The following is a 20,156-nucleotide window of genomic DNA, read 5'->3' as shown; positions in this document are numbered from 1 at the left end:
TCAAACACAGCCAAATTGTCACACTGGCTGTGTATCTCTATCAAAGTGGACATACGTCCTCACCTCGGTGGCGATTAAAACGATTTCGCCCCCGGGTGGGCTCGAACCACCAACCTTTCGGTTAACAGCCGAACGCGCTAGCCGATTGCGCCACGGAGGCCTTAACTTTCGGTCACTTCTGCTCTCTTCATCAATGCAACTCGTGTACTTTTCGCAGGCACCTCGCAGAATGGTAGTATCTGCTTACGCCTCTTCACATGGATAACGTGCATGCACACTGTAGTGGGGCTCATAAACGAATGACATCGCCAAGCATGACATTATACTACAAAATGCATACAAAACAGTGTTCCGCCTACACATCCAGTAAACCTCTGATGCAAGTAGAGCACTCTTTATCGGTTGTAGAACTTCCCCTTCATTCAGTGCACTGCCATCTGTTAGATGCTGCTCGAGCTAGCTCTGCTCTCAGCAGCAAAGTTAAAAAAATGAATGCCTTCTGTGAGGGTTGAACTCACGACCCCTGGTTTACGAGACCAGTGCTCTACCACTGAGCTAAGAAGGCCGCAGCTTTGCGTTCGTGAGCTACTCCCGACTTGTCACGTCATCATACTGAATCTTACAGCCCTCGACCAGATATCGGATTTGACACACAGATGCTGCTGGAGGTGTCCACCTTACCGTTTTCCAACTCTCTTCACTGTTTCACCCTTACGATCGACGACGAGCGTCAAGCCACCAAAGGTTTGCGGTCTGCGCAAAACTTGACCTAGTGCACAGCTTGTGGGATAGCGTGGCTCTACTGTGAAACGCGCCTTTCGACTCCTCTCTCTGGCTACATCGTCCACAGTGGCACTGGGGGCTTCATGTAAGGCGACTGCACGCCGCTCGGCCAACAGCGGCCTACTGCAGACCGACACTTAAGAGACGCCAAATGCAGATCGACATCGAGAGAGAGGCCCTGTCATATGGCACTCGCGGTGTATACGCCGAAATGAAATGTAAATAATACATCTTTTGTAGTGGTCGTCGCTCTACTGCAGTGTCACACATGCCGAATTAATAGGAAAACGGTAGAACGTCCGCATAGGGCCATGTTTTTACCTCCACTGTCACGTGGCTGAATGTGTATAAGGCTGGGTGGCATCATTCAAACACAGCCAAATTGTCACACTGGCTGTGTATCTCTATCAAAGTGGACATACGTCCTCACCTCGGTGGCGATTAAAACGATTTCGCCCCCGGGTGGGCTCGAACCACCAACCTTTCGGTTAACAGCCGAACGCGCTAGCCGATTGCGCCACGGAGGCCTTAACTTTCGGTCACTTCTGCTCTCTTCATCAATGCAACTCGTGTACTTTTCGCAGGCACCTCGCAGAATGGTAGTATCTGCTTACGCCTCTTCACATGGATAACGTGCATGCACACTGTAGTGGGGCTCATAAACGAATGACATCGCCAAGCATGACATTATACTACAAAATGCATACAAAACAGTGTTCCGCCTACACATCCAGTAAATCTCTGATGCAAGTAGAGCACTCTTTATCGGTTGTAGAACTTCCCCTTCATTCAGTGCACTGCCATCTGTTAGATGCTGCTCGAGCTAGCTCTGCTCTCAGCAGCAAAGTTAAAAAAATGAATGCCTTCTGTGAGGGTCGAACTCACGACCCCTAGTTTACGAGACCAGTGCTCTACCACTGAGCTAAGAAGGCCGCAGCTTTGCGTTCGTGAGCTACTCCCGACTTGTCACGTCATCATACTGAATCTTACAGCCCTCGACCAGATATCGGATTTGACACACAGATGCTGCTGGAGGTGTCCACCTTACCGTTTTCCAACTCTCTTCACTGTTTCACCCTTACGATCGACGACGAGCGTCAAGCCACCAAAGGTTTGCGGTCTGCGCAAAACTTGACCTAGTGCACAGCTTGTGGGATAGCGTGGCTCTACTGTGAAACGCGCCTTTCGACTCCTCTCTCTGGCTACATCGTCCACAGTGGCACTGGGGGCTTCATGTAAGGCGACTGCACGCCGCTCGGCCAACAGCGGCCTACTGCAGACCGACACTTAAGAGACGCCAAATGCAGATCGACATCGAGAGAGAGGCCCTGTCATATGGCACTCGCGGTGTATACGCCGAAATGAAATGTAAATAATACATCTTTTGAAGTGGTCGTCGCTCTACTGCAGTGTCACACATGCCGAATTAATAGGAAAACGGTAGAACGTCCGCATAGGGCCATGTTTTTACCTCCACTGTCACGTGGCTGAATGTGTATAAGGCTGGGTGGCATCATTCAAACACAGCCAAATTGTCACACTGGCTGTGTATCTCTATCAAAGTGGACATACGTCCTCACCTCGGTGGCGATTAAAACGATTTCGCCCCCGGGTGGGCTCGAACCACCAACCTTTCGGTTAACAGCCGAACGCGCTAGCCGATTGCGCCACGGAGGCCTTAACTTTCGGTCACTTCTGCTCTCTTCATCAATGCAACTCGTGTACTTTTCGCAGGCACCTCGCAGAATGGTAGTATCTGCTTACGCCTCTTCACATGGATAACGTGCATGCACACTGTAGTGGGGCTCATAAACGAATGACATCGCCAAGCATGACATTATACTACAAAATGCATACAAAACAGTGTTCCGCCTACACATCCAGTAAACCTCTGATGCAAGTAGAGCACTCTTTATCGGTTGTAGAACTTCCCCTTCATTCAGTGCACTGCCATCTGTTAGATGCTGCTCGAGCTAGCTCTGCTCTCAGCAGCAAAGTTAAAAAAATGAATGCCTTCTGTGAGGGTCGAACTCACGACCCCTGGTTTACGAGACCAGTGCTCTACCACTGAGCTAAGAAGGCCGCAGCTTTGCGTTCGTGAGCTACTCCCGACTTGTCACGTCATCATACTGAATCTTACAGCCCTCGACCAGATATCGGATTTGACACACAGATGCTGCTGGAGGTGTCCACCTTACCGTTTTCCAACTCTCTTCACTGTTTCACCCTTACGATCGACGACGAGCGTCAAGCCACCAAAGGTTTGCGGTCTGCGCAAAACTTGACCTAGTGCACAGCTTGTGGGATAGCGTGGCTCTACTGTGAAACGCGCCTTTCGACTCCTCTCTCTGGCTACATCGTCCACAGTGGCACTGGGGGCTTCATGTAAGGCGACTGCACGCCGCTCGGCCAACAGCGGCCTACTGCAGACCGACACTTAAGAGACGCCAAATGCAGATCGACATCGAGAGAGAGGCCCTGTCATATGGCACTCGCGGTGTATACGCCGAAATGAAATGTAAATAATACATCTTTTGTAGTGGTCGTCGCTCTACTGCAGTGTCACACATGCCGAATTAATAGGAAAACGGTAGAACGTCCGCATAGGGCCATGTTTTTACCTCCACTGTCACGTGGCTGAATGTGTATAAGGCTGGGTGGCATCATTCAAACACAGCCAAATTGTCACACTGGCTGTGTATCTCTATCAAAGTGGACATACGTCCTCACCTCGGTGGCGATTAAAACGATTTCGCCCCCGGGTGGGCTCGAACCACCAACCTTTCGGTTAACAGCCGAACGCGCTAGCCGATTGCGCCACGGAGGCCTTAACTTTCGGTCACTTCTGCTCTCTTCATCAATGCAACTCGTGTACTTTTCGCAGGCACCTCGCAGAATGGTAGTATCTGCTTACGCCTCTTCACATGGATAACGTGCATGCACACTGTAGTGGGGCTCATAAACGAATGACATCGCCAAGCATGACATTATACTACAAAATGCATACAAAACAGTGTTCCGCCTACACATCCAGTAAACCTCTGATGCAAGTAGAGCACTCTTTATCGGTTGTAGAACTTCCCCTTCATTCAGTGCACTGCCATCTGTTAGATGCTGCTCGAGCTAGCTCTGCTCTCAGCAGCAAAGTTAAAAAAATGAATGCCTTCTGTGAGGGTTGAACTCACGACCCCTGGTTTACGAGACCAGTGCTCTACCACTGAGCTAAGAAGGCCGCAGCTTTGCGTTCGTGAGCTACTCCCGACTTGTCACGTCATCATACTGAATCTTACAGCCCTCGACCAGATATCGGATTTGACACACAGATGCTGCTGGAGGTGTCCACCTTACCGTTTTCCAACTCTCTTCACTGTTTCACCCTTACGATCGACGACGAGCGTCAAGCCACCAAAGGTTTGCGGTCTGCGCAAAACTTGACCTAGTGCACAGCTTGTGGGATAGCGTGGCTCTACTGTGAAACGCGCCTTTCGACTCCTCTCTCTGGCTACATCGTCCACAGTGGCACTGGGGGCTTCATGTAAGGCGACTGCACGCCGCTCGGCCAACAGCGGCCTACTGCAGACCGACACTTAAGAGACGCCAAATGCAGATCGACATCGAGAGAGAGGCCCTGTCATATGGCACTCGCGGTGTATACGCCGAAATGAAATGTAAATAATACATCTTTTGTAGTGGTCGTCGCTCTACTGCAGTGTCACACATGCCGAATTAATAGGAAAACGGTAGAACGTCCGCATAGGGCCATGTTTTTACCTCCACTGTCACGTGGCTGAATGTGTATAAGGCTGGGTGGCATCATTCAAACACAGCCAAATTGTCACACTGGCTGTGTATCTCTATCAAAGTGGACATACGTCCTCACCTCGGTGGCGATTAAAACGATTTCGCCCCCGGGTGGGCTCGAACCACCAACCTTTCGGTTAACAGCCGAACGCGCTAGCCGATTGCGCCACGGAGGCCTTAACTTTCGGTCACTTCTGCTCTCTTCATCAATGCAACTCGTGTACTTTTCGCAGGCACCTCGCAGAATGGTAGTATCTGCTTACGCCTCTTCACATGGATAACGTGCATGCACACTGTAGTGGGGCTCATAAACGAATGACATCGCCAAGCATGACATTATACTACAAAATGCATACAAAACAGTGTTCCGCCTACACATCCAGTAAACCTCTGATGCAAGTAGAGCACTCTTTATCGGTTGTAGAACTTCCCCTTCATTCAGTGCACTGCCATCTGTTAGATGCTGCTCGAGCTAGCTCTGCTCTCAGCAGCAAAGTTAAAAAAATGAATGCCTTCTGTGAGGGTTGAACTCACGACCCCTGGTTTACGAGACCAGTGCTCTACCACTGAGCTAAGAAGGCCGCAGCTTTGCGTTCGTGAGCTACTCCCGACTTGTCACGTCATCATACTGAATCTTACAGCCCTCGACCAGATATCGGATTTGACACACAGATGCTGCTGGAGGTGTCCACCTTACCGTTTTCCAACTCTCTTCACTGTTTCACCCTTACGATCGACGACGAGCGTCAAGCCACCAAAGGTTTGCGGTCTGCGCAAAACTTGACCTAGTGCACAGCTTGTGGGATAGCGTGGCTCTACTGTGAAACGCGCCTTTCGACTCCTCTCTCTGGCTACATCGTCCACAGTGGCACTGGGGGCTTCATGTAAGGCGACTGCACGCCGCTCGGCCAACAGCGGCCTACTGCAGACCGACACTTAAGAGACGCCAAATGCAGATCGACATCGAGAGAGAGGCCCTGTCATATGGCACTCGCGGTGTATACGCCGAAATGAAATGTAAATAATACATCTTTTGTAGTGGTCGTCGCTCTACTGCAGTGTCACACATGCCGAATTAATAGGAAAACGGTAGAACGTCCGCATAGGGCCATGTTTTTACCTCCACTGTCACGTGGCTGAATGTGTATAAGGCTGGGTGGCATCATTCAAACACAGCCAAATTGTCACACTAGCTGTGTATCTCTATCAAAGTGGACATACGTCCTCACCTCGGTGGCGATTAAAACGATTTCGCCCCCGGGTGGGCTCGAACCACCAACCTTTCGGTTAACAGCCGAACGCGCTAGCCGATTGCGCCACGGAGGCCTTAACTTTCGGTCACTTCTGCTCTCTTCATCAATGCAACTCGTGTACTTTTCGCAGGCACCTCGCAGAATGGTAGTATCTGCTTACGCCTCTTCACATGGATAACGTGCATGCACACTGTAGTGGGGCTCATAAACGAATGACATCGCCAAGCATGACATTATACTACAAAATGCATACAAAACAGTGTTCCGCCTACACATCCAGTAAACCTCTGATGCAAGTAGAGCACTCTTTATCGGTTGTAGAACTTCCCCTTCATTCAGTGCACTGCCATCTGTTAGATGCTGCTCGAGCTAGCTCTGCTCTCAGCAGCAAAGTTAAAAAAATGAATGCCTTCTGTGAGGGTCGAACTCACGACCCCTGGTTTACGAGACCAGTGCTCTACCACTGAGCTAAGAAGGCCGCAGCTTTGCGTTCGTGAGCTACTCCCGACTTGTCACGTCATCATACTGAATCTTACAGCCCTCGACCAGATATCGGATTTGACACACAGATGCTGCTGGAGGTGTCCACCTTACCGTTTTCCAACTCTCTTCACTGTTTCACCCTTACGATCGACGACGAGCGTCAAGCCACCAAAGGTTTGCGGTCTGCGCAAAACTTGACCTAGTGCACAGCTTGTGGGATAGCGTGGCTCTACTGTGAAACGCGCCTTTCGACTCCTCTCTCTGGCTACATCGTCCACAGTGGCACTGGGGGCTTCATGTAAGGCGACTGCACGCCGCTCGGCCAACAGCGGCCTACTGCAGACCGACACTTAAGAGACGCCAAATGCAGATCGACATCGAGAGAGAGGCCCTGTCATATGGCACTCGCGGTGTATACGCCGAAATGAAATGTAAATAATACATCTTTTGTAGTGGTCGTCGCTCTACTGCAGTGTCACACATGCCGAATTAATAGGAAAACGGTAGAACGTCCGCATAGGGCCATGTTTTTACCTCCACTGTCACGTGGCTGAATGTGTATAAGGCTGGGTGGCATCATTCAAACACAGCCAAATTGTCACACTAGCTGTGTATCTCTATCAAAGTGGACATACGTCCTCACCTCGGTGGCGATTAAAACGATTTCGCCCCCGGGTGGGCTCGAACCACCAACCTTTCGGTTAACAGCCGAACGCGCTAGCCGATTGCGCCACGGAGGCCTTAACTTTCGGTCACTTCTGCTCTCTTCATCAATGCAACTCGTGTACTTTTCGCAGGCACCTCGCAGAATGGTAGTATCTGCTTACGCCTCTTCACATGGATAACGTGCATGCACACTGTAGTGGGGCTCATAAACGAATGACATCGCCAAGCATGACATTATACTACAAAATGCATACAAAACAGTGTTCCGCCTACACATCCAGTAAACCTCTGATGCAAGTAGAGCACTCTTTATCGGTTGTAGAACTTCCCCTTCATTCAGTGCACTGCCATCTGTTAGATGCTGCTCGAGCTAGCTCTGCTCTCAGCAGCAAAGTTAAAAAAATGAATGCCTTCTGTGAGGGTCGAACTCACGACCCCTGGTTTACGAGACCAGTGCTCTACCACTGAGCTAAGAAGGCCGCAGCTTTGCGTTCGTGAGCTACTCCCGACTTGTCACGTCATCATACTGAATCTTACAGCCCTCGACCAGATATCGGATTTGACACACAGATGCTGCTGGAGGTGTCCACCTTACCGTTTTCCAACTCTCTTCACTGTTTCACCCTTACGATCGACGACGAGCGTCAAGCCACCAAAGGTTTGCGGTCTGCGCAAAACTTGACCTAGTGCACAGCTTGTGGGATAGCGTGGCTCTACTGTGAAACGCGCCTTTCGACTCCTCTCTCTGGCTACATCGTCCACAGTGGCACTGGGGGCTTCATGTAAGGCGACTGCACGCCGCTCGGCCAACAGCGGCCTACTGCAGACCGACACTTAAGAGACGCCAAATGCAGATCGACATCGAGAGAGAGGCCCTGTCATATGGCACTCGCGGTGTATACGCCGAAATGAAATGTAAATAATACATCTTTTGTAGTGGTCGTCGCTCTACTGCAGTGTCACACATGCCGAATTAATAGGAAAACGGTAGAACGTCCGCATAGGCCCATGTTTTTACCTCCACTGTCACGTGGCTGAATGTGTATAAGGCTGGGTGGCATCATTCAAACACAGCCAAATTGTCACACTAGCTGTGTATCTCTATCAAAGTGGACATACGTCCTCACCTCGGTGGCGATTAAAACGATTTCGCCCCCGGGTGGGCTCGAACCACCAACCTTTCGGTTAACAGCCGAACGCGCTAGCCGATTGCGCCACGGAGGCCTTAACTTTCGGTCACTTCTGCTCTCTTCATCAATGCAACTCGTGTACTTTTCGCAGGCACCTCGCAGAATGGTAGTATCTGCTTACGCCTCTTCACATGGATAACGTGCATGCACACTGTAGTGGGGCTCATAAACGAATGACATCGCCAAGCATGACATTATACTACAAAATGCATACAAAACAGTGTTCCGCCTACACATCCAGTAAACCTCTGATGCAAGTAGAGCACTCTTTATCGGTTGTAGAACTTCCCCTTCATTCAGTGCACTGCCATCTGTTAGATGCTGCTCGAGCTAGCTCTGCTCTCAGCAGCAAAGTTAAAAAAATGAATGCCTTCTGTGAGGGTCGAACTCACGACCCCTGGTTTACGAGACCAGTGCTCTACCACTGAGCTAAGAAGGCCGCAGCTTTGCGTTCGTGAGCTACTCCCGACTTGTCACGTCATCATACTGAATCTTACAGCCCTCGACCAGATATCGGATTTGACACACAGATGCTGCTGGAGGTGTCCACCTTACCGTTTTCCAACTCTCTTCACTGTTTCACCCTTACGATCGACGACGAGCGTCAAGCCACCAAAGGTTTGCGGTCTGCGCAAAACTTGACCTAGTGCACAGCTTGTGGGATAGCGTGGCTCTACTGTGAAACGCGCCTTTCGACTCCTCTCTCTGGCTACATCGTCCACAGTGGCACTGGGGGCTTCATGTAAGGCGACTGCACGCCGCTCGGCCAACAGCGGCCTACTGCAGACCGACACTTAAGAGACGCCAAATGCAGATCGACATCGAGAGAGAGGCCCTGTCATATGGCACTCGCGGTGTATACGCCGAAATGAAATGTAAATAATACATCTTTTGTAGTGGTCGTCGCTCTACTGCAGTGTCACACATGCCGAATTAATAGGAAAACGGTAGAACGTCCGCATAGGGCCATGTTTTTACCTCCACTGTCACGTGGCTGAATGTGTATAAGGCTGGGTGGCATCATTCAAACACAGCCAAATTGTCACACTAGCTGTGTATCTCTATCAAAGTGGACATACGTCCTCACCTCGGTGGCGATTAAAACGATTTCGCCCCCGGGTGGGCTCGAACCACCAACCTTTCGGTTAACAGCCGAACGCGCTAGCCGATTGCGCCACGGAGGCCTTAACTTTCGGTCACTTCTGCTCTCTTCATCAATGCAACTCGTGTACTTTTCGCAGGCACCTCGCAGAATGGTAGTATCTGCTTACGCCTCTTCACATGGATAACGTGCATGCACACTGTAGTGGGGCTCATAAACGAATGACATCGCCAAGCATGACATTATACTACAAAATGCATACAAAACAGTGTTCCGCCTACACATCCAGTAAACCTCTGATGCAAGTAGAGCACTCTTTATCGGTTGTAGAACTTCCCCTTCATTCAGTGCACTGCCATCTGTTAGATGCTGCTCGAGCTAGCTCTGCTCTCAGCAGCAAAGTTAAAAAAATGAATGCCTTCTGTGAGGGTCGAACTCACGACCCCTGGTTTACGAGACCAGTGCTCTACCACTGAGCTAAGAAGGCCGCAGCTTTGCGTTCGTGAGCTACTCCCGACTTGTCACGTCATCATACTGAATCTTACAGCCCTCGACCAGATATCGGATTTGACACACAGATGCTGCTGGAGGTGTCCACCTTACCGTTTTCCAACTCTCTTCACTGTTTCACCCTTACGATCGACGACGAGCGTCAAGCCACCAAAGGTTTGCGGTCTGCGCAAAACTTGACCTAGTGCACAGCTTGTGGGATAGCGTGGCTCTACTGTGAAACGCGCCTTTCGACTCCTCTCTCTGGCTACATCGTCCACAGTGGCACTGGGGGCTTCATGTAAGGCGACTGCACGCCGCTCGGCCAACAGCGGCCTACTGCAGACCGACACTTAAGAGACGCCAAATGCAGATCGACATCGAGAGAGAGGCCCTGTCATATGGCACTCGCGGTGTATACGCCGAAATGAAATGTAAATAATACATCTTTTGTAGTGGTCGTCGCTCTACTGCAGTGTCACACATGCCGAATTAATAGGAAAACGGTAGAACGTCCGCATAGGCCCATGTTTTTACCTCCACTGTCACGTGGCTGAATGTGTATAAGGCTGGGTGGCATCATTCAAACACAGCCAAATTGTCACACTAGCTGTGTATCTCTATCAAAGTGGACATACGTCCTCACCTCGGTGGCGATTAAAACGATTTCGCCCCCGGGTGGGCTCGAACCACCAACCTTTCGGTTAACAGCCGAACGCGCTAGCCGATTGCGCCACGGAGGCCTTAACTTTCGGTCACTTCTGCTCTCTTCATCAATGCAACTCGTGTACTTTTCGCAGGCACCTCGCAGAATGGTAGTATCTGCTTACGCCTCTTCACATGGATAACGTGCATGCACACTGTAGTGGGGCTCATAAACGAATGACATCGCCAAGCATGACATTATACTACAAAATGCATACAAAACAGTGTTCCGCCTACACATCCAGTAAACCTCTGATGCAAGTAGAGCACTCTTTATCGGTTGTAGAACTTCCCCTTCATTCAGTGCACTGCCATCTGTTAGATGCTGCTCGAGCTAGCTCTGCTCTCAGCAGCAAAGTTAAAAAAATGAATGCCTTCTGTGAGGGTCGAACTCACGACCCCTGGTTTACGAGACCAGTGCTCTACCACTGAGCTAAGAAGGCCGCAGCTTTGCGTTCGTGAGCTACTCCCGACTTGTCACGTCATCATACTGAATCTTACAGCCCTCGACCAGATATCGGATTTGACACACAGATGCTGCTGGAGGTGTCCACCTTACCGTTTTCCAACTCTCTTCACTGTTTCACCCTTACGATCGACGACGAGCGTCAAGCCACCAAAGGTTTGCGGTCTGCGCAAAACTTGACCTAGTGCACAGCTTGTGGGATAGCGTGGCTCTACTGTGAAACGCGCCTTTCGACTCCTCTCTCTGGCTACATCGTCCACAGTGGCACTGGGGGCTTCATGTAAGGCGACTGCACGCCGCTCGGCCAACAGCGGCCTACTGCAGACCGACACTTAAGAGACGCCAAATGCAGATCGACATCGAGAGAGAGGCCCTGTCATATGGCACTCGCGGTGTATACGCCGAAATGAAATGTAAATAATACATCTTTTGTAGTGGTCGTCGCTCTACTGCAGTGTCACACATGCCGAATTAATAGGAAAACGGTAGAACGTCCGCATAGGGCCATGTTTTTACCTCCACTGTCACGTGGCTGAATGTGTATAAGGCTGGGTGGCATCATTCAAACACAGCCAAATTGTCACACTAGCTGTGTATCTCTATCAAAGTGGACATACGTCCTCACCTCGGTGGCGATTAAAACGATTTCGCCCCCGGGTGGGCTCGAACCACCAACCTTTCGGTTAACAGCCGAACGCGCTAGCCGATTGCGCCACGGAGGCCTTAACTTTCGGTCACTTCTGCTCTCTTCATCAATGCAACTCGTGTACTTTTCGCAGGCACCTCGCAGAATGGTAGTATCTGCTTACGCCTCTTCACATGGATAACGTGCATGCACACTGTAGTGGGGCTCATAAACGAATGACATCGCCAAGCATGACATTATACTACAAAATGCATACAAAACAGTGTTCCGCCTACACATCCAGTAAACCTCTGATGCAAGTAGAGCACTCTTTATCGGTTGTAGAACTTCCCCTTCATTCAGTGCACTGCCATCTGTTAGATGCTGCTCGAGCTAGCTCTGCTCTCAGCAGCAAAGTTAAAAAAATGAATGCCTTCTGTGAGGGTCGAACTCACGACCCCTGGTTTACGAGACCAGTGCTCTACCACTGAGCTAAGAAGGCCGCAGCTTTGCGTTCGTGAGCTACTCCCGACTTGTCACGTCATCATACTGAATCTTACAGCCCTCGACCAGATATCGGATTTGACACACAGATGCTGCTGGAGGTGTCCACCTTACCGTTTTCCAACTCTCTTCACTGTTTCACCCTTACGATCGACGACGAGCGTCAAGCCACCAAAGGTTTGCGGTCTGCGCAAAACTTGACCTAGTGCACAGCTTGTGGGATAGCGTGGCTCTACTGTGAAACGCGCCTTTCGACTCCTCTCTCTGGCTACATCGTCCACAGTGGCACTGGGGGCTTCATGTAAGGCGACTGCACGCCGCTCGGCCAACAGCGGCCTACTGCAGACCGACACTTAAGAGACGCCAAATGCAGATCGACATCGAGAGAGAGGCCCTGTCATATGGCACTCGCGGTGTATACGCCGAAATGAAATGTAAATAATACATCTTTTGTAGTGGTCGTCGCTCTACTGCAGTGTCACACATGCCGAATTAATAGGAAAACGGTAGAACGTCCGCATAGGGCCATGTTTTTACCTCCACTGTCACGTGGCTGAATGTGTATAAGGCTGGGTGGCATCATTCAAACACAGCCAAATTGTCACACTAGCTGTGTATCTCTATCAAAGTGGACATACGTCCTCACCTCGGTGGCGATTAAAACGATTTCGCCCCCGGGTGGGCTCGAACCACCAACCTTTCGGTTAACAGCCGAACGCGCTAGCCGATTGCGCCACGGAGGCCTTAACTTTCGGTCACTTCTGCTCTCTTCATCAATGCAACTCGTGTACTTTTCGCAGGCACCTCGCAGAATGGTAGTATCTGCTTACGCCTCTTCACATGGATAACGTGCATGCACACTGTAGTGGGGCTCATAAACGAATGACATCGCCAAGCATGACATTATACTACAAAATGCATACAAAACAGTGTTCCGCCTACACATCCAGTAAACCTCTGATGCAAGTAGAGCACTCTTTATCGGTTGTAGAACTTCCCCTTCATTCAGTGCACTGCCATCTGTTAGATGCTGCTCGAGCTAGCTCTGCTCTCAGCAGCAAAGTTAAAAAAATGAATGCCTTCTGTGAGGGTCGAACTCACGACCCCTGGTTTACGAGACCAGTGCTCTACCACTGAGCTAAGAAGGCCGCAGCTTTGCGTTCGTGAGCTACTCCCGACTTGTCACGTCATCATACTGAATCTTACAGCCCTCGACCAGATATCGGATTTGACACACAGATGCTGCTGGAGGTGTCCACCTTACCGTTTTCCAACTCTCTTCACTGTTTCACCCTTACGATCGACGACGAGCGTCAAGCCACCAAAGGTTTGCGGTCTGCGCAAAACTTGACCTAGTGCACAGCTTGTGGGATAGCGTGGCTCTACTGTGAAACGCGCCTTTCGACTCCTCTCTCTGGCTACATCGTCCACAGTGGCACTGGGGGCTTCATGTAAGGCGACTGCACGCCGCTCGGCCAACAGCGGCCTACTGCAGACCGACACTTAAGAGACGCCAAATGCAGATCGACATCGAGAGAGAGGCCCTGTCATATGGCACTCGCGGTGTATACGCCGAAATGAAATGTAAATAATACATCTTTTGTAGTGGTCGTCGCTCTACTGCAGTGTCACACATGCCGAATTAATAGGAAAACGGTAGAACGTCCGCATAGGGCCATGTTTTTACCTCCACTGTCACGTGGCTGAATGTGTATAAGGCTGGGTGGCATCATTCAAACACAGCCAAATTGTCACACTAGCTGTGTATCTCTATCAAAGTGGACATACGTCCTCACCTCGGTGGCGATTAAAACGATTTCGCCCCCGGGTGGGCTCGAACCACCAACCTTTCGGTTAACAGCCGAACGCGCTAGCCGATTGCGCCACGGAGGCCTTAACTTTCGGTCACTTCTGCTCTCTTCATCAATGCAACTCGTGTACTTTTCGCAGGCACCTCGCAGAATGGTAGTATCTGCTTACGCCTCTTCACATGGATAACGTGCATGCACACTGTAGTGGGGCTCATAAACGAATGACATCGCCAAGCATGACATTATACTACAAAATGCATACAAAACAGTGTTCCGCCTACACATCCAGTAAACCTCTGATGCAAGTAGAGCACTCTTTATCGGTTGTAGAACTTCCCCTTCATTCAGTGCACTGCCATCTGTTAGATGCTGCTCGAGCTAGCTCTGCTCTCAGCAGCAAAGTTAAAAAAATGAATGCCTTCTGTGAGGGTCGAACTCACGACCCCTGGTTTACGAGACCAGTGCTCTACCACTGAGCTAAGAAGGCCGCAGCTTTGCGTTCGTGAGCTACTCCCGAATTGTCACGTCATCATACTGAATCTTACAGCCCTCGACCAGATATCGGATTTGACACACAGATGCTGCTGGAGGTGTCCACCTTACCGTTTTCCAACTCTCTTCACTGTTTCACCCTTACGATCGACGACGAGCGTCAAGCCACCAAAGGTTTGCGGTCTGCGCAAAACTTGACCTAGTGCACAGCTTGTGGGATAGCGTGGCTCTACTGTGAAACGCGCCTTTCGACTCCTCTCTCTGGCTACATCGTCCACAGTGGCACTGGGGGCTTCATGTAAGGCGACTGCACGCCGCTCGGCCAACAGCGGCCTACTGCAGACCGACACTTAAGAGACGCCAAATGCAGATCGACATCGAGAGAGAGGCCCTGTCATATGGCACTCGCGGTGTATACGCCGAAATGAAATGTAAATAATATATCTTTTGTAGTGGTCGTCGCTCTACTGCAGTGTCACACATGCCGAATTAATAGGAAAACGGTAGAACGTCCGCATAGGGCCATGTTTTTACCTCCACTGTCACGTGGCTGAATGTGTATAAGGCTGGGTGGCATCATTCAAACACAGCCAAATTGTCACACTGGCTGTGTATCTCTATCAAAGTGGACATACGTCCTCACCTCGGTGGCGATTAAAACGATTTCGCCCCCGGGTGGGCTCGAACCACCAACCTTTCGGTTAACAGCCGAACGCGCTAGCCGATTGCGCCACGGAGGCCTTAACTTTCGGTCACTTCTGCTCTCTTCATCAATGCAACTCGTGTACTTTTCGCAGGCACCTCGCAGAATGGTAGTATCTGCTTACGCCTCTTCACATGGATAACGTGCATGCACACTGTAGTGGGGCTCATAAACGAATGACATCGCCAAGCATGACATTATACTACAAAATGCATACAAAACAGTGTTCCGCCTACACATCCAGTAAACCTCTGATGCAAGTAGAGCACTCTTTATCGGTTGTAGAACTTCCCCTTCATTCAGTGCACTGCCATCTGTTAGATGCTGCTCGAGCTAGCTCTGCTCTCAGCAGCAAAGTTAAAAAAATGAATGCCTTCTGTGAGGGTCGAATTCACGACCCCTGGTTTACGAGACCAGTGCTCTACCACTGAGCTAAGAAGGCCGCAGCTTTGCGTTCGTGAGCTACTCCCGACTTGTCACGTCATCATACTGAATCTTACAGCCCTCGACCAGATATCGGATTTGACACACAGATGCTGCTGGAGGTGTCCACCTTACCGTTTTCCAACTCTCTTCACTGTTTCACCCTTACGATCGACGACGAGCGTCAAGCCACCAAAGGTTTGCGGTCTGCGCAAAACTTGACCTAGTGCACAGCTTGTGGGATAGCGTGGCTCTACTGTGAAACGCGCCTTTCGACTCCTCTCTCTGGCTACATCGTCCACAGTGGCACTGGGGGCTTCATGTAAGGCGACTGCACGCCGCTCGGCCAACAGCGGCCTACTGCAGACCGACACTTAAGAGACGCCAAATGCAGATCGACATCGAGAGAGAGGCCCTGTCATATGGCACTCGCGGTGTATACGCCGAAATGAAATGTAAATAATACATCTTTTGTAGTGGTCGTCGCTCTACTGCAGTGTCACACATGCCGAATTAATAGGAAAACGGTAGAACGTCCGCATAGGGCCATGTTTTTACCTCCACTGTCACGTGGCTGAATGTGTATAAGGCTGGGTGGCATCATTCAAACACAGCCAAATTGTCACACTAGCTGTGTATCTCTATCAAAGTGGACATACGTCCTCACCTCGGTGGCGATTAAAACGATTTCGCCCCCGGGTGGGCTCGAACCACCAACCTTTCGGTTAACAGCCGAACGCGCTAGCCGATTGCGCCACGGAGGCCTTAACTTTCGGTCACTTCTGCTCTCTTCATCAATGCAACTCGTGTACTTTTCGCAGGCACCTCGCAGAATGGTAGTATCTGCTTACGCCTCTTCACATGGATAACGTGCATGCACACTGTAGTGGGGCTCATAAACGAATGACATCGCCAAGCATGACATTATACTACAAAATGCATACAAAACAGTGTTCCGCCTACACATCCAGTAAACCTCTGATGCAAGTAGAGCACTCTTTATCGGTTGTAGAACTTCCCCTTCATTCAGTGCACTGCCATCTGTTAGATGCTGCTCGAGCTAGCTCTGCTCTCAGCAGCAAAGTTAAAAAAATGAATGCCTTCTGTGAGGGTCGAACTCACGACCCCTGGTTTACGAGACCAGTGCTCTACCACTGAGCTAAGAAGGCCGCAGCTTTGCGTTCGTGAGCTACTCCCGACTTGTCACGTCATCATACTGAATCTTACAGCCCTCGACCAGATATCGGATTTGACACACAGATGCTGCTGGAGGTGTCCACCTTACCGTTTTCCAACTCTCTTCACTGTTTCACCCTTACGATCGACGACGAGCGTCAAGCCACCAAAGGTTTGCGGTCTGCGCAAAACTTGACCTAGTGCACAGCTTGTGGGATAGCGTGGCTCTACTGTGAAACGCGCCTTTCGACTCCTCTCTCTGGCTACATCGTCCACAGTGGCACTGGGGGCTTCATGTAAGGCGACTGCACGCCGCTCGGCCAACAGCGGCCTACTGCAGACCGACACTTAAGAGACGCCAAATGCAGATCGACATCGAGAGAGAGGCCCTGTCATATGGCACTCGCGGTGTATACGCCGAAATGAAATGTAAATAATACATCTTTTGTAGTGGTCGTCGCTCTACTGCAGTGTCACACATGCCGAATTAATAGGAAAACGGTAGAACGTCCGCATAGGGCCATGTTTTTACCTCCACTGTCACGTGGCTGAATGTGTATAAGGCTGGGTGGCATCATTCAAACACAGCCAAATTGTCACACTAGCTGTGTATCTCTATCAAAGTGGACATACGTCCTCACCTCGGTGGCGATTAAAACGATTTCGCCCCCGGGTGGGCTCGAACCACCAACCTTTCGGTTAACAGCCGAACGCGCTAGCCGATTGCGCCACGGAGGCCTTAACTTTCGGTCACTTCTGCTCTCTTCATCAATGCAACTCGTGTACTTTTCGCAGGCACCTCGCAGAATGGTAGTATCTGCTTACGCCTCTTCACATGGATAACGTGCATGCACACTGTAGTGGGGCTCATAAACGAATGACATCGCCAAGCATGACATTATACTACAAAATGCATACAAAACAGTGTTCCGCCTACACATCCAGTAAACCTCTGATGCAAGTAGAGCACTCTTTATCGGTTGTAGAACTTCCCCTTCATTCAGTGCACTGCCATCTGTTAGATGCTGCTCGAGCTAGCTCTGCTCTCAGCAGCAAAGTTAAAAAAATGAATGCCTTCTGTGAGGGTCGAACTCACGACCCCTGGTTTACGAGACCAGTGCTCTACCACTGAGCTAAGAAGGCCGCAGCTTTGCGTTCGTGAGCTACTCCCGAATTGTCACGTCATCATACTGAATCTTACAGCCCTCGACCAGATATCGGATTTGACACACAGATGCTGCTGGAGGTGTCCACCTTACCGTTTTCCAACTCTCTTCACTGTTTCACCCTTACGATCGACGACGAGCGTCAAGCCACCAAAGGTTTGCGGTCTGCGCAAAACTTGACCTAGTGCACAGCTTGTGGGATAGCGTGGCTCTACTGTGAAACGCGCCTTTCGACTCCTCTCTCTGGCTACATCGTCCACAGTGGCACTGGGGGCTTCATGTAAGGCGACTGCACGCCGCTCGGCCAACAGCGGCCTACTGCAGACCGACACTTAAGAGACGCCAAATGCAGATCGACATCGAGAGAGAGGCCCTGTCATATGGCACTCGCGGTGTATACGCCGAAATGAAATGTAAATAATATATCTTTTGTAGTGGTCGTCGCTCTACTGCAGTGTCACACATGCCGAATTAATAGGAAAACGGTAGAACGTCCGCATAGGGCCATGTTTTTACCTCCACTGTCACGTGGCTGAATGTGTATAAGGCTGGGTGGCATCATTCAAACACAGCCAAATTGTCACACTGGCTGTGTATCTCTATCAAAGTGGACATACGTCCTCACCTCGGTGGCGATTAAAACGATTTCGCCCCCGGGTGGGCTCGAACCACCAACCTTTCGGTTAACAGCCGAACGCGCTAGCCGATTGCGCCACGGAGGCCTTAACTTTCGGTCACTTCTGCTCTCTTCATCAATGCAACTCGTGTACTTTTCGCAGGCACCTCGCAGAATGGTAGTATCTGCTTACGCCTCTTCACATGGATAACGTGCATGCACACTGTAGTGGGGCTCATAAACGAATGACATCGCCAAGCATGACATTATACTACAAAATGCATACAAAACAGTGTTCCGCCTACACATCCAGTAAACCTCTGATGCAAGTAGAGCACTCTTTATCGGTTGTAGAACTTCCCCTTCATTCAGTGCACTGCCATCTGTTAGATGCTGCTCGAGCTAGCTCTGCTCTCAGCAGCAAAGTTAAAAAAATGAATGCCTTCTGTGAGGGTCGAATTCACGACCCCTGGTTTACGAGACCAGTGCTCTACCACTGAGCTAAGAAGGCCGCAGCTTTGCGTTCGTGAGCTACTCCCGACTTGTCACGTCATCATACTGAATCTTACAGCCCTCGACCAGATATCGGATTTGACACACAGATGCTGCTGGAGGTGTCCACCTTACCGTTTTCCAACTCTCTTCACTGTTTCACCCTTACGATCGACGACGAGCGTCAAGCCACCAAAGGTTTGCGGTCTGCGCAAAACTTGACCTAGTGCACAGCTTGTGGGATAGCGTGGCTCTACTGTGAAACGCGCCTTTCGACTCCTCTCTCTGGCTACATCGTCCACAGTGGCACTGGGGGCTTCATGTAAGGCGACTGCACGCCGCTCGGCCAACAGCGGCCTACTGCAGACCGACACTTAAGAGACGCCAAATGCAGATCGACATCGAGAGAGAGGCCCTGTCATATGGCACTCGCGGTGTATACGCCGAAATGAAATGTAAATAATATATCTTTTGTAGTGGTCGTCGCTCTACTGCAGTGTCACACATGCCGAATTAATAGGAAAACGGTAGAACGTCCGCATAGGGCCATGTTTTTACCTCCACTGTCACGTGGCTGAATGTGTATAAGGCTGGGTGGCATCATTCAAACACAGCCAAATTGTCACACTGGCTGTGTATCTCTATCAAAGTGGACATACGTCCTCACCTCGGTGGCGATTAAAACGATTTCGCCCCCGGGTGGGCTCGAACCACCAACCTTTCGGTTAACAGCCGAACGCGCTAGCCGATTGCGCCACGGAGGCCTTAACTTTCGGTCACTTCTGCTCTCTTCATCAATGCAACTCGTGTACTTTTCGCAGGCACCTCGCAGAATGGTAGTATCTGCTTACGCCTCTTCACATGGATAACGTGCATGCACACTGTAGTGGGGCTCATAAACGAATGACATCGCCAAGCATGACATTATACTACAAAATGCATACAAAACAGTGTTCCGCCTACACATCCAGTAAACCTCTGATGCAAGTAGAGCACTCTTTATCGGTTGTAGAACTTCCCCTTCATTCAGTGCACTGCCATCTGTTAGATGCTGCTCGAGCTAGCTCTGCTCTCAGCAGCAAAGTTAAAAAAATGAATGCCTTCTGTGAGGGTCGAATTCACGACCCCTGGTTTACGAGACCAGTGCTCTACCACTGAGCTAAGAAGGCCGCAGCTTTGCGTTCGTGAGCTACTCCCGACTTGTCACGTC

At 50.4% G+C, this 20,156-nt stretch overlaps 36 non-coding genes across 36 annotated transcripts; all 36 read right to left on the bottom strand.

Moving 5' to 3' along the window:
• Positions 1–86: 86 nt before the first annotated feature.
• Trnan-guu (transfer RNA asparagine (anticodon GUU)) lies at positions 87–160 on the bottom strand. Its single transcript has one exon. It is a non-coding gene; the product is annotated as a tRNA-Asn (tRNA).
• A 333-nt stretch (positions 161–493) lies between these two features.
• On the bottom strand, positions 494–565 carry Trnat-cgu (transfer RNA threonine (anticodon CGU)). Its single transcript has one exon. It is a non-coding gene; the product is annotated as a tRNA-Thr (tRNA).
• Positions 566–1,236: 671 nt separating this feature from the next.
• On the bottom strand, positions 1,237–1,310 carry Trnan-guu (transfer RNA asparagine (anticodon GUU)). The gene has a single exon. It is a non-coding gene; the product is annotated as a tRNA-Asn (tRNA).
• A 333-nt stretch (positions 1,311–1,643) lies between these two features.
• On the bottom strand, positions 1,644–1,715 carry Trnat-cgu (transfer RNA threonine (anticodon CGU)). The gene has a single exon. It is a non-coding gene; the product is annotated as a tRNA-Thr (tRNA).
• A 671-nt stretch (positions 1,716–2,386) lies between these two features.
• Trnan-guu (transfer RNA asparagine (anticodon GUU)) lies at positions 2,387–2,460 on the bottom strand. The gene has a single exon. It is a non-coding gene; the product is annotated as a tRNA-Asn (tRNA).
• A 333-nt stretch (positions 2,461–2,793) lies between these two features.
• On the bottom strand, positions 2,794–2,865 carry Trnat-cgu (transfer RNA threonine (anticodon CGU)). Its single transcript has one exon. It is a non-coding gene; the product is annotated as a tRNA-Thr (tRNA).
• A 671-nt stretch (positions 2,866–3,536) lies between these two features.
• Trnan-guu (transfer RNA asparagine (anticodon GUU)) lies at positions 3,537–3,610 on the bottom strand. The gene has a single exon. It is a non-coding gene; the product is annotated as a tRNA-Asn (tRNA).
• Positions 3,611–3,943: 333 nt separating this feature from the next.
• On the bottom strand, positions 3,944–4,015 carry Trnat-cgu (transfer RNA threonine (anticodon CGU)). Its single transcript has one exon. It is a non-coding gene; the product is annotated as a tRNA-Thr (tRNA).
• A 671-nt stretch (positions 4,016–4,686) lies between these two features.
• Trnan-guu (transfer RNA asparagine (anticodon GUU)) lies at positions 4,687–4,760 on the bottom strand. The gene has a single exon. It is a non-coding gene; the product is annotated as a tRNA-Asn (tRNA).
• A 333-nt stretch (positions 4,761–5,093) lies between these two features.
• Trnat-cgu (transfer RNA threonine (anticodon CGU)) lies at positions 5,094–5,165 on the bottom strand. Its single transcript has one exon. It is a non-coding gene; the product is annotated as a tRNA-Thr (tRNA).
• A 671-nt stretch (positions 5,166–5,836) lies between these two features.
• On the bottom strand, positions 5,837–5,910 carry Trnan-guu (transfer RNA asparagine (anticodon GUU)). Its single transcript has one exon. It is a non-coding gene; the product is annotated as a tRNA-Asn (tRNA).
• A 333-nt stretch (positions 5,911–6,243) lies between these two features.
• On the bottom strand, positions 6,244–6,315 carry Trnat-cgu (transfer RNA threonine (anticodon CGU)). Its single transcript has one exon. It is a non-coding gene; the product is annotated as a tRNA-Thr (tRNA).
• Positions 6,316–6,986: 671 nt separating this feature from the next.
• On the bottom strand, positions 6,987–7,060 carry Trnan-guu (transfer RNA asparagine (anticodon GUU)). The gene has a single exon. It is a non-coding gene; the product is annotated as a tRNA-Asn (tRNA).
• A 333-nt stretch (positions 7,061–7,393) lies between these two features.
• Trnat-cgu (transfer RNA threonine (anticodon CGU)) lies at positions 7,394–7,465 on the bottom strand. The gene has a single exon. It is a non-coding gene; the product is annotated as a tRNA-Thr (tRNA).
• Positions 7,466–8,136: 671 nt separating this feature from the next.
• Trnan-guu (transfer RNA asparagine (anticodon GUU)) lies at positions 8,137–8,210 on the bottom strand. The gene has a single exon. It is a non-coding gene; the product is annotated as a tRNA-Asn (tRNA).
• Positions 8,211–8,543: 333 nt separating this feature from the next.
• On the bottom strand, positions 8,544–8,615 carry Trnat-cgu (transfer RNA threonine (anticodon CGU)). Its single transcript has one exon. It is a non-coding gene; the product is annotated as a tRNA-Thr (tRNA).
• A 671-nt stretch (positions 8,616–9,286) lies between these two features.
• Positions 9,287–9,360, bottom strand: Trnan-guu (transfer RNA asparagine (anticodon GUU)). Its single transcript has one exon. It is a non-coding gene; the product is annotated as a tRNA-Asn (tRNA).
• Positions 9,361–9,693: 333 nt separating this feature from the next.
• On the bottom strand, positions 9,694–9,765 carry Trnat-cgu (transfer RNA threonine (anticodon CGU)). Its single transcript has one exon. It is a non-coding gene; the product is annotated as a tRNA-Thr (tRNA).
• A 671-nt stretch (positions 9,766–10,436) lies between these two features.
• On the bottom strand, positions 10,437–10,510 carry Trnan-guu (transfer RNA asparagine (anticodon GUU)). Its single transcript has one exon. It is a non-coding gene; the product is annotated as a tRNA-Asn (tRNA).
• Positions 10,511–10,843: 333 nt separating this feature from the next.
• Positions 10,844–10,915, bottom strand: Trnat-cgu (transfer RNA threonine (anticodon CGU)). The gene has a single exon. It is a non-coding gene; the product is annotated as a tRNA-Thr (tRNA).
• A 671-nt stretch (positions 10,916–11,586) lies between these two features.
• Trnan-guu (transfer RNA asparagine (anticodon GUU)) lies at positions 11,587–11,660 on the bottom strand. The gene has a single exon. It is a non-coding gene; the product is annotated as a tRNA-Asn (tRNA).
• Positions 11,661–11,993: 333 nt separating this feature from the next.
• Trnat-cgu (transfer RNA threonine (anticodon CGU)) lies at positions 11,994–12,065 on the bottom strand. Its single transcript has one exon. It is a non-coding gene; the product is annotated as a tRNA-Thr (tRNA).
• A 671-nt stretch (positions 12,066–12,736) lies between these two features.
• Trnan-guu (transfer RNA asparagine (anticodon GUU)) lies at positions 12,737–12,810 on the bottom strand. The gene has a single exon. It is a non-coding gene; the product is annotated as a tRNA-Asn (tRNA).
• Positions 12,811–13,143: 333 nt separating this feature from the next.
• On the bottom strand, positions 13,144–13,215 carry Trnat-cgu (transfer RNA threonine (anticodon CGU)). Its single transcript has one exon. It is a non-coding gene; the product is annotated as a tRNA-Thr (tRNA).
• Positions 13,216–13,886: 671 nt separating this feature from the next.
• On the bottom strand, positions 13,887–13,960 carry Trnan-guu (transfer RNA asparagine (anticodon GUU)). The gene has a single exon. It is a non-coding gene; the product is annotated as a tRNA-Asn (tRNA).
• Positions 13,961–14,293: 333 nt separating this feature from the next.
• Positions 14,294–14,365, bottom strand: Trnat-cgu (transfer RNA threonine (anticodon CGU)). Its single transcript has one exon. It is a non-coding gene; the product is annotated as a tRNA-Thr (tRNA).
• Positions 14,366–15,036: 671 nt separating this feature from the next.
• On the bottom strand, positions 15,037–15,110 carry Trnan-guu (transfer RNA asparagine (anticodon GUU)). The gene has a single exon. It is a non-coding gene; the product is annotated as a tRNA-Asn (tRNA).
• A 333-nt stretch (positions 15,111–15,443) lies between these two features.
• Trnat-cgu (transfer RNA threonine (anticodon CGU)) lies at positions 15,444–15,515 on the bottom strand. Its single transcript has one exon. It is a non-coding gene; the product is annotated as a tRNA-Thr (tRNA).
• A 671-nt stretch (positions 15,516–16,186) lies between these two features.
• Trnan-guu (transfer RNA asparagine (anticodon GUU)) lies at positions 16,187–16,260 on the bottom strand. Its single transcript has one exon. It is a non-coding gene; the product is annotated as a tRNA-Asn (tRNA).
• A 333-nt stretch (positions 16,261–16,593) lies between these two features.
• Positions 16,594–16,665, bottom strand: Trnat-cgu (transfer RNA threonine (anticodon CGU)). The gene has a single exon. It is a non-coding gene; the product is annotated as a tRNA-Thr (tRNA).
• A 671-nt stretch (positions 16,666–17,336) lies between these two features.
• Trnan-guu (transfer RNA asparagine (anticodon GUU)) lies at positions 17,337–17,410 on the bottom strand. Its single transcript has one exon. It is a non-coding gene; the product is annotated as a tRNA-Asn (tRNA).
• A 333-nt stretch (positions 17,411–17,743) lies between these two features.
• Trnat-cgu (transfer RNA threonine (anticodon CGU)) lies at positions 17,744–17,815 on the bottom strand. Its single transcript has one exon. It is a non-coding gene; the product is annotated as a tRNA-Thr (tRNA).
• A 671-nt stretch (positions 17,816–18,486) lies between these two features.
• On the bottom strand, positions 18,487–18,560 carry Trnan-guu (transfer RNA asparagine (anticodon GUU)). Its single transcript has one exon. It is a non-coding gene; the product is annotated as a tRNA-Asn (tRNA).
• A 333-nt stretch (positions 18,561–18,893) lies between these two features.
• Positions 18,894–18,965, bottom strand: Trnat-cgu (transfer RNA threonine (anticodon CGU)). Its single transcript has one exon. It is a non-coding gene; the product is annotated as a tRNA-Thr (tRNA).
• A 671-nt stretch (positions 18,966–19,636) lies between these two features.
• Positions 19,637–19,710, bottom strand: Trnan-guu (transfer RNA asparagine (anticodon GUU)). Its single transcript has one exon. It is a non-coding gene; the product is annotated as a tRNA-Asn (tRNA).
• A 333-nt stretch (positions 19,711–20,043) lies between these two features.
• Trnat-cgu (transfer RNA threonine (anticodon CGU)) lies at positions 20,044–20,115 on the bottom strand. The gene has a single exon. It is a non-coding gene; the product is annotated as a tRNA-Thr (tRNA).
• Between the last annotated feature and the right edge of the window lie 41 nt (positions 20,116–20,156).

Source organism: Schistocerca cancellata, chromosome 6 (genome assembly GCF_023864275.1).
Source record: "Schistocerca cancellata isolate TAMUIC-IGC-003103 chromosome 6, iqSchCanc2.1, whole genome shotgun sequence".
Classification (NCBI taxonomy): domain Eukaryota; kingdom Metazoa; phylum Arthropoda; class Insecta; order Orthoptera; family Acrididae; genus Schistocerca; species Schistocerca cancellata.
The sequence above is the reverse complement of the archived record's forward strand: the minus strand, read 5'-3'. Positions and strand labels throughout refer to the sequence as shown.